The sequence below is a fragment of the Cavia porcellus genome, unplaced genomic scaffold (assembly GCF_034190915.1).
Source record: "Cavia porcellus strain 051 isolate PalLab524CR breed Dunkin Hartley unplaced genomic scaffold, mCavPor4.1 scaffold_7, whole genome shotgun sequence".
Classification (NCBI taxonomy): Eukaryota; Metazoa; Chordata; class Mammalia; order Rodentia; family Caviidae; genus Cavia; species Cavia porcellus.
In genome coordinates, this window is record NW_026947490.1 from 10,318,927 (window position 1) to 10,328,086 (window position 9,160).

The 9,160-nt window shown below is 34.9% G+C and overlaps 1 long non-coding RNA gene across 1 annotated transcript; it reads left to right on the forward strand.

Annotated features, from left to right (window-relative positions):
* Window positions 1–1,077: 1,077 nt before the first annotated feature.
* LOC134476831 (uncharacterized) lies at window positions 1,078–5,014 on the forward strand. Its single transcript, XR_010048591.1, has 3 exons — window positions 1,078–1,285; window positions 2,070–2,092; window positions 4,833–5,014. It is a non-coding gene; the product is annotated as an uncharacterized LOC134476831 (long non-coding RNA).
* The last annotated feature ends 4,146 nt before the right edge of the window (window positions 5,015–9,160 follow it).

Genomic DNA, 9,160 nt, shown 5'->3' on the forward strand with positions numbered 1-9,160 from the left:
GATGCAGCTGCCCAACAGGAACAGGTGGAGATGTTGAGTCCAGATGCCACTGACAGTGAAGGAACAGGAGCTCGTCCTGAAGAGAATATCTGTGCTCTCCATGTGGTGTGTGCAAAGGCCATATGAAACTGGTAGGAAGCTGAACACAGGGCTGTTAACGGTCTTTTTAGTTCTGTTTTTTTGTCAATTATAAGAAAATTCTGGGCCCACATACAGTAAAATCAAGTTTCCACTATCCGAAATGAAAGGTTTCTAGGCCTGAACTCTTTTGCTTTTTGATGACTGATTTTTCTGCCCCTGTATATTGTTTTAATTGGTCAAGAAGCATGAAGTGGAAGGAAACACCACTCTCTGACCTTCTATCAGTTCCTGCAGCTCTTCCTCTGGGATAGGCATATCAGATGGGCAAAGCCAGAACAATGCAGTATCCCAACAATGTTCCTGCCAGTTCTGAGAGCCGCACTGCCCAGTGGCAAGAGATTCCAAGAAACAGGTACAGGGCACTGACTTCAGAGATATTTATAAATGGAAGAATCGGATTGGATCAGAAACAGCTGGGAGACCTGCATTTTTAAAATTTTTAAATTTTTATTTTTAAGAGAATAAAGCAAAACAAAACCTGCATATTTTATTTGAACTGAGGATCTGCTAAAGGTGCATTTAGATGCCCTGGACAATCCAATTATGTATAGGAAGGCAATTGTAGGAGTAAAGACTAAACAAAATGATTTTCAGTTGGAGATTTTGAATCAAACTCTCCCATCTCTGCCACTTTCTGAACCTCATAATGCAGCCACCTAAAAGTATAATTTAAATTTCTTTTCTGAAAGAGTTTTTATCTGTGCTCGTATTAATGTTAATTATTCATGGTTATTCTATGACGTCTGTGCTAAGAGACCAGACATTTTTCTTATAGAAGAGCACCTTACAATCCAGCAGAAGTAGACTGATGCCCTCCCCAGAAACCATTAGATCAGGGTCTATGCTATTCAAAATAAGCTTTGAGACCAGCCCTCAAAACCTCCTTTCAATCAAAGGGCTACTTTAAATTCCCTTTCGAATAGAAATTATGGGCTGGCTAGAAACACCTGGACAGTATCTGTTGTTGCCTTTATCACTGAAATAAGTTTGTAGTCATAGTAATGAACAAGAGACTTACTAATTCATCTCTCCATGGAGCTGCAGAATATACTTATTGCTCCAGAGTGGTTGCCAGTTCTCTCCAAGCTTCCTGTTCTGCATTTGGAAAGCTGCTAATATTCCAAAGATCATGCTGGATTGACAGGTTAGCTTTGGAATGTTTTGTGTGTTTTTCTTTCTGATATCTGTAATTAAGCTTATATTTCTTGCATTTGGGGGTATATTTAAGCAGCAAAGCCACTTTTAAAGTGTATTTTATGTGTGATCATGCACTCTGCATATACAATTTTGTAAACAACTGGAAATCACAATGATGAAGAAAATCACAATTCTTTTGATTTTATGTAGTGTTACAAAAGATTTAAAAAACATTTGTAAGTTTAATCTAAAATTTTTTTCATATCAAAATGCCTAAACTGAATGAAATTTTAAAGTTTGGCTGACGTTGGATGAATGTCCAAACACAGAAAATTTTAATGCGCTGATGTTTGAAAGTTTCTTGCAGTTTCTCAATGAGAGTGGTATTTCCATGTCTTCAGTTGCGGAAATGTTATTCTCTAGAAGTCCTTTCTTATGGGATTCCTGCCAATTCTAATTTCTGTCTCAAGTTAAAAAGAAAAAACAAACCCTGGGAAGATTCAATTAAGAGTAAAACTGAGGACAAATCTTTATTCATGAGTAGCCCTATAATTTATTAAAGCTTTTATGTACTGAATTCCAGTGATGCTTTAGGAGACCCACAGACTGACTTTCACTGTTGCCAACATTTTGTTCTCTGGTCTCTACAGACGCCTGCAGGCTGACCACGCTGGACACCAGGTGGCAGTAGCATGCCATCTAAACGTTTATTATATGTGCACTGTTTACAGTTTACAAATCAAATTAGAGATACTAATTTTTATTCTTTTTGGAATTCTTTTTCACTATAGGATCTATTGAGCATCTGATAAAGGTAATGGTCTCTTTCTTCATCCCAATCACTGTGTATGACTTTCTGATGAAGACCTTTCCTGAACTTTTATGGTTAAAAACAAAGCTAAGGCTTCAGGCTTAGTTCTATAAAGACTAACTTTGCCCGTCATTTGCAAACATGAATACATAGAGGGAGCCCAATAAACATCTGCACTCCATACATTAAAGAAGGAAAAAGCATAATTTTAGGTCAGCTTTTGTAGCATTTTATCCTCTATTATGAGTTTGTAGGGGAAACAAACACATAAATGAGAAATCCTTGCAATTTCCACTTTAAGAATAGGTTAGGTTAATTATGTTAATGACCAATTAAGTTAATGATTATTTCATTGTTATTGGTAGGTCTTTTCCTTTTCTTTTTAATTTCATAAATGGCAGCTTTGCAAAAGTTCAAAGCTTTGCTTCTATTAGTTGTCTCTGTTTAAAAACAAACAAACAAATGGTGCTTCAGTAGAGAAGTGCAGAGATAGTTGTGTATAATTCAAAACTTTCCACTAAAAATCATTGCTTGCCTCATCCTAGCTCCTAAAAGTTACAATATTAAAGAATGTAAACTTGCTTTCTTTTATTGTTCTTATTACTTAAAAATAGAGTGGTGACTTTATTACCAGAGTATGAAGCAGGAATTCAGCAGTTCAGGTATGCAAATATACCTTAAATTAAGAAAATAATTTAGAATTAAATAAAATAATACAAATTTCTAAAATAAGAACACATGGCTTCAATTCAAGCTATTATTTGGCTTTATGAATCTCGATAAAAATCTTGGAGACTGAGTCCTCACTGTGGCACAGGTACAGATGAAGTTAATGGATTCCATAATTGGTTCATGCAAATTTGAAAAAAAAAAATAGGGGAAGAGCACAGCTAATTATTTTAGAATTGTGGTTCAGTTACAACTTTCAAGTTGGCTGGTTTAAGAGAACACAAGGTGGCAGAATTACTCTTAAAATCATTGACTTTTAAGCTGTTTCAAGTTTTAGAAATGTTCTAAAGAGCAGCATATTTTAAAGGCAACTATCGAAACATATCCACAAACTTTAGGGTGATATCACATGTAATGAAACAAAATTATGTTAAGATACCTCATTTTACTAGAGTTTTGTTTCATAGAGAAAATAATTAAAAATTGAATGATTATCTTCAATTAAAAAATCTCTTATAAGTTACTAGAGGGTCATTTGGTAACCCTCATATAATGTAATAGTGAACTTTTCTTTTTAGCATGTTCCAATAATGGTTTCAATATTTACATTGAGGAAAGGTAGCATTTTAGTGTACCACTGTAGTTTAGTATTTCATCCAAAGTTTAAAATGTATGCTGACACCATATTTTTGTTACTTAAAAACTAATTTTTTATCACACAAATATGTCAAGATTCCTTATTGTCATGGAAAAGACAGCAATATAATGTGATATGAAGACATACACCTTTTATATATAGTAAAAATTTATTTAACTTGGAAAAAATATAGATTGTTTTAGTAGATATGACACAAGAACATTTTCTTGAATTTATCTGAAAGTGTTAGATCAATAAAACTGTTTAAGAGGTAACATCACTGTTGAAATATTTAAAATATTTATATTATAGTGCAGATTTTTAGAAGCTGTGTAGTAAGATTAATAGAAATCTAAAGAAAATCTTATGATTGAACAGTTATAGTTCTTCTTTTGTTTCATAAGGTGCTTATGAAAAGCTAACTGGTTAGTAAAATATGTGGAAAGTCTACAGTAAACTTAGAGACGGTTGGGAAGTCTCTATTTCCGAGACTTAAAAATGCCCTGTGTCTTTAATTCTTTTGTACCAGTAAAACCCATTAGGTGGACAAGATACAGCAATTCCCAGGGCTCTGGACAGGTACCAGATTCAGGTGATATTAGCATCAGTCCCATTCATCCATTCAATTACTATCACATCCAGCTGGGAGTCAACTCTTCCCTCAGGTCAACAACTACTTCCTTGGCCTCCTGTTTTTCATGAAGCAGAGGCAGGAATGAAAGCAGCTTCCAGCCTCTTAACTCACCATATGCTTACCTGCTTTCCATAGAGCAGGGCTAACAGAAAGATGCCATGTGTGCCCTCCTCCACTCTGCAGCCTGGCCACTGAGTTTGGAGTCTCTGTTGCTCACCCTTGCACTGACAGAAGACCACTGTCAACTCCTCTGTGTCCTATCTCTCACTGAAGTCTACCCCCATCCCAAAGAAAGCAAGGCTAGAACTAGGAAAATGGATACCACCTCTTGGTGGGCCATGTGAGAAAGAGAATTTCAGGGATCTCTGTGGTCCTTACTGAGTGACCAGGAAACAGAGTTCTCTTATTTGATATTAAATTCGTTCATGTATGCCATCAACTCTTCTGAGGTCAAGGTAATTCCCCATCACCAGTCCTGCTTCTCCAGCCACATAGTATAGAAATAATGTTTTGTTTTGTTTTAGTTTTCAATTACTGGATAATGCTTGAAATAACAAGCAAAATATACCTTAAAATTTAGATTTAGATTCATCAGTGAATATTTAGATCTGTAATAAAGAATCAGAATATCAGAAAGATTTAAGAGTTTTCTGTGTTGTGGTTTGTTCTAAATGTCCCTCAAAGCCTCATGCAGTCTTAGGCTTTTTTGGAAAACACTAAATCAAGAGTGTGTGGTGCTGGGATGAAGGGTGCATGATTGCTAAGTCAGCCCACTGAATGGTTCGGTTCTGCTCTAATTCCAGAAGTCCAGATGCGATACGGAAGTGGCAAGAAGAATCTTGTCTTGCCCACTTGTTGCTTTGCTAGTTTCTGAGCAAACTGTTCTCTTCTGTTCTCTTCTGCCAAGCCACTCTGTGTAGGAGCCAGATGACTGTGGACTGAAACTTCTACAAACTGTGAGCTAAATAAACCTTTCTCCCTTAAACTTTGGGTGTTGGGTACTTTGTTTCAGCAATGAAAAAAGTAACTAAGACAATGTATATATTACTTCAATGTGGAAGTTGTCATGTAGCAAATAGAAGTGACAGGTGGTTTATGTTTTATTTACTTGTTAACATTATATTAACTGATATTAATATATACTAATGCCCTGTTTTTCCACTTTAGCATGAAGGATTGAAAAGAAATATGTGAAGAGGAAAGAAATCAAATTTTAGTTGAGAACTTACCATGTCCTCTGCATTATTTAATCTCCTTTCTGTTTTGGTAGCTTTACAATAATAACTTTATGGTGCCTCCAAAGTTTTGGCCTCTACAATTAGAAATTCAACTTCAGCATTTTGATTTTTCTCTCTTCTTCCCATATTGAACTGCTGTTTTAAATATAACTTTTATGATCCTTCTCTATTGTTATTAGTATTGGTGGTATAGAAATCATGGTCTCCCTTAGGTAGGTTATTTTTATACAAAGGAACAAATCTCCTGTGGTAGAATTTCTGACGGAAAATGGGTTGGGTAATGGGAGATAGCATGGACCAACATGGCACCAACATTACTGTTAACTCTTTAGGTACGAAGTAAGCACGTCATGTCTACACATTAATTTTTTTTTTTTTTTTTTTTTTTTTTTTTTTTGGTACTGGGGTCGAACTCATGACCTTGCTTTTGGCAGGCAGGTGCTTAAGCCACTGAGCTAAATACCCAGCCCCTTACACATTAATTTCAACAGATTCTCTAACATCATTCAGATTAATAATTAATCTGAAATAATTTTACTTATTCTGCTATCAAAATGAATTTTGGAAAGAAAAATGGAGCTCATTTATTTGTTTTTTATAGTGTTTACTCATCAGTTCCTGAACTCCTAAGTCTTTGAAGTCTCCTTCACAGGCTTATGTGCAGCTCAAAAATTCTCAGCTCCTCACTGTATCCATGAGTTAATATGAGTAGGCTGTTGTGCAAAACACTAAACAGCATAACAAAGCACAGACCTTTAGAGATAAAAGAACCAGACATGTATTTTATAGGTGCTGTGTTTTGATTTATATTACCAAAACTCTCAAGTAACGGGCAGAAAGGTACTTTTCAAATCTAATCCAGTTCAAAACTGTAACATATCTGTTTAAGACTTGATGTCTCTATGAATTATGTTAACCAGATTTTAGAATTCTAAGAGAAAGAAAAGCAGTTACTAATGCTTCTTGGGAAGCACTATTTAAATCATTTAGATATAGCTTAATTCTTGACATATTGCCAGAGTTTTCCTCCAAAACAAGCATGTATTTCCAAATACAAGAGAAGAGCGTTTCAAATTATGAAGAAAAATGAAAACATTTGAAGAAGTCCTGAGGCCTGAACTCAAAATATATTAATTAGTCTTTTATCAGTTCAATATGTTTTGCCAAAACAATCTTGTGCTTGATTTTAGTCTTGTTTTTCCGGGAAGATCAGTTTTTGGATATCTTTCATGATAAGCTAGAAGACTGAATAAGAAAAACAAAATTGAATCGAGTTACTTGTTTGTGATATAACAATGCACGAAGCTATGTTTTCTTCTCAAAGTAAACAGTATACACAGCTTTCATGCAAATCAAAATGGAAAACCATGCCTGCTCATTGCTGCTGTGTTGTCCATCAAATTCAGTTTCATAATGCCACTATGGAAATTGGATTCTATGACTTTTTCTAGACATTTCCTATCCAACTAGCTTCCCACATTCAGAGTATTTTTTTTTAAATTTTATTTAAGGAGAAAAAAAAAACAGAGAAAGGGTACAAGTTATACAGATTTACAGAAAAAAATAAACAGTAGGAAATCACTAGTTAATGGATTACATATTGTCATCTTAGAAATAATTGTTCAAGTCACAAAATTAAAGCTTGTAAAGTGGACATTCCAACAATGATACTGCAAACAGTTCTGTTCAATGATCCAATAAAACCTAGTGATATCATTTTCTATCTTATACACTTACATATACATGCAGTTATATCATTTAGAGCACTTTCTTTTCCTCTCTTTTGTACAATGACTATTACACATTTTGGGTTTTATTGCTCCCACGATTCTTACTACTTTTTTGGAAGAGAGTAAAACCAAATGTGACATAACAGAACAGAGTTGGTCAAATCAAAAGGGTGGACATAATAGATAATGTAAAAACATTGATATGTACTTGCGGATATGAACAAAAGTAACCAATTACAATCTAGAAAAAGTTATGGGAAAGTGGAAGAAAGAAAAAAGAAAATACAAACAGTGTCATGAAGATGATTATTTGTAAAAATGTCCTTGTTCTTAGGCAGTGTGTGTAAAAGTATTTACGGGGATAAGGAAAGATCTGAACTTATTCTTAAAGGTTTAGATTTACTGGTCTGTAAAATTAGATGCATGTATGTACATATCAATCAAATGGTTCAGCCAGATTCAATGTTGGTGAGAATTTCTTTCTGGCCTGTGGGAACCTTTTTGCTATGTCCTAGCATGATCTTTCGTGCATGAGTAACAGGAGAAAGAACTTGCTTGCTGCATCTCTTATTACAAGTTATGTAAGGGCCAAACACTCATGAACTACTTAACCTTATTTACTTCTCTACAGATCCATCTTCAGGTAGAGCCGTAGTATGGGCTGGGGCTTCCACAACCATTCATTTTGTAAGATTTTTCCAATTCAGCTTCACATAAATCCAGTTATTTAATGATTACAGAGTCAGTACTACATGCTACATTTTTATTGCAGTATATGGAATGTGATAATTTCCCTAATTCCAGTCTATATTTTACTCATCAAAACATTGCTGTATATTTCATTGAACACTTTTTTCTCAAAATCTAATAACAGCAGAAGTGTATCAAAACAGTACTCATTCTCTATTTTTCTATGAATCTGTTACTTTCCCCAATATTAACACCATAAATGTTATAATTTGTTTTGATAACTTAGTCTTCTGGGCCTTATAAAATTTGACTCTTAAAGTTGAAAGACTAAATTGGAATTAAGCTGATATGTCTATGCAACTATCTTCCACAACAGTGTCAAGGGTCGGAGAGAATGGTACCTGCTTTCTCGCTGGGACACAGAGACAACCTCACTGACATTGACAAAAGAATGTCCAACCCCCTTCTTTTTTTTTTTTTTTCTCACCTTGCTCCAAATTCTCAAACTAATGACCTCTGGTACTAGAGTTAAAATGCTTTTACTTATTATTTCTGTTAGAAAAATAAGCATATGTGTTCTTTGTCATGGCCCTAATGCAATCTATCATTTTGTTCATTGCATTTACGCCCAAATTTCGCTATGATTTTCCTCTAGAAGGTCAATGACTTCTTATTCTAATTTGGACAATTAATTTGATATGTAGACCTTGATTGCTTAGATTTTTTTTCTAGTTGGATTTTCTAATTTATTTTTTATTTCTTCTTTCATTCAGACTGTCTTTATATTTCATTTTCCTTCCTCTCTTAGCAACATGATCTGTTCTACAGTGCTCTTTTGCCTGAAGACCTTTCTACTGATCTTCATCTATCTAATCTAGCATAAATTGTTACTTTTTGATTCCCACAGGTATCATCCTTGAATAGTGATTCATAACATTCCATGGTTGTTGAATTCATTCTTTTCCTAGTGTAATGTTATCTCTTTTTTATTTTTTCATATTGCTTCTCATTTTGGCAATATATTGCGTCAGTTAGGATTCAACCTGAGAACCACAGCCAGTGTAGAATAGAAAACAATGTTAGGATCAAACCATACATAGTTGCAGGAGCTGGTGATGCGTTCCATCAAGGTTCTTGCCACTGTACTTGGTAGTAGGGTGGCAGTTACTGTAGGTTTGCAGGATTGGTAGTTGGTCAAAAGTTAGATACAAAGTATAAGAAATAGAAAAAGAACATACTGAAATGGGCAATCCATAAGGAAAAACTGGAACAAATGTTGAAGCCGTAGCTTCTCCCATCTTGCTGACGTGTGCTCTGAGATAGAAACAGCTACTCTCACCTGGGACCACATTTACCAGAAGCTAAAGGATAAGGACTGTGAGGATCAAGCCAGAGTTACGAGATGTGTCTACCTCTGTATGCCTACAAAGTGACCCAGCAGATCAGTGAGAACACATGTGAGCTGCAGTCGTG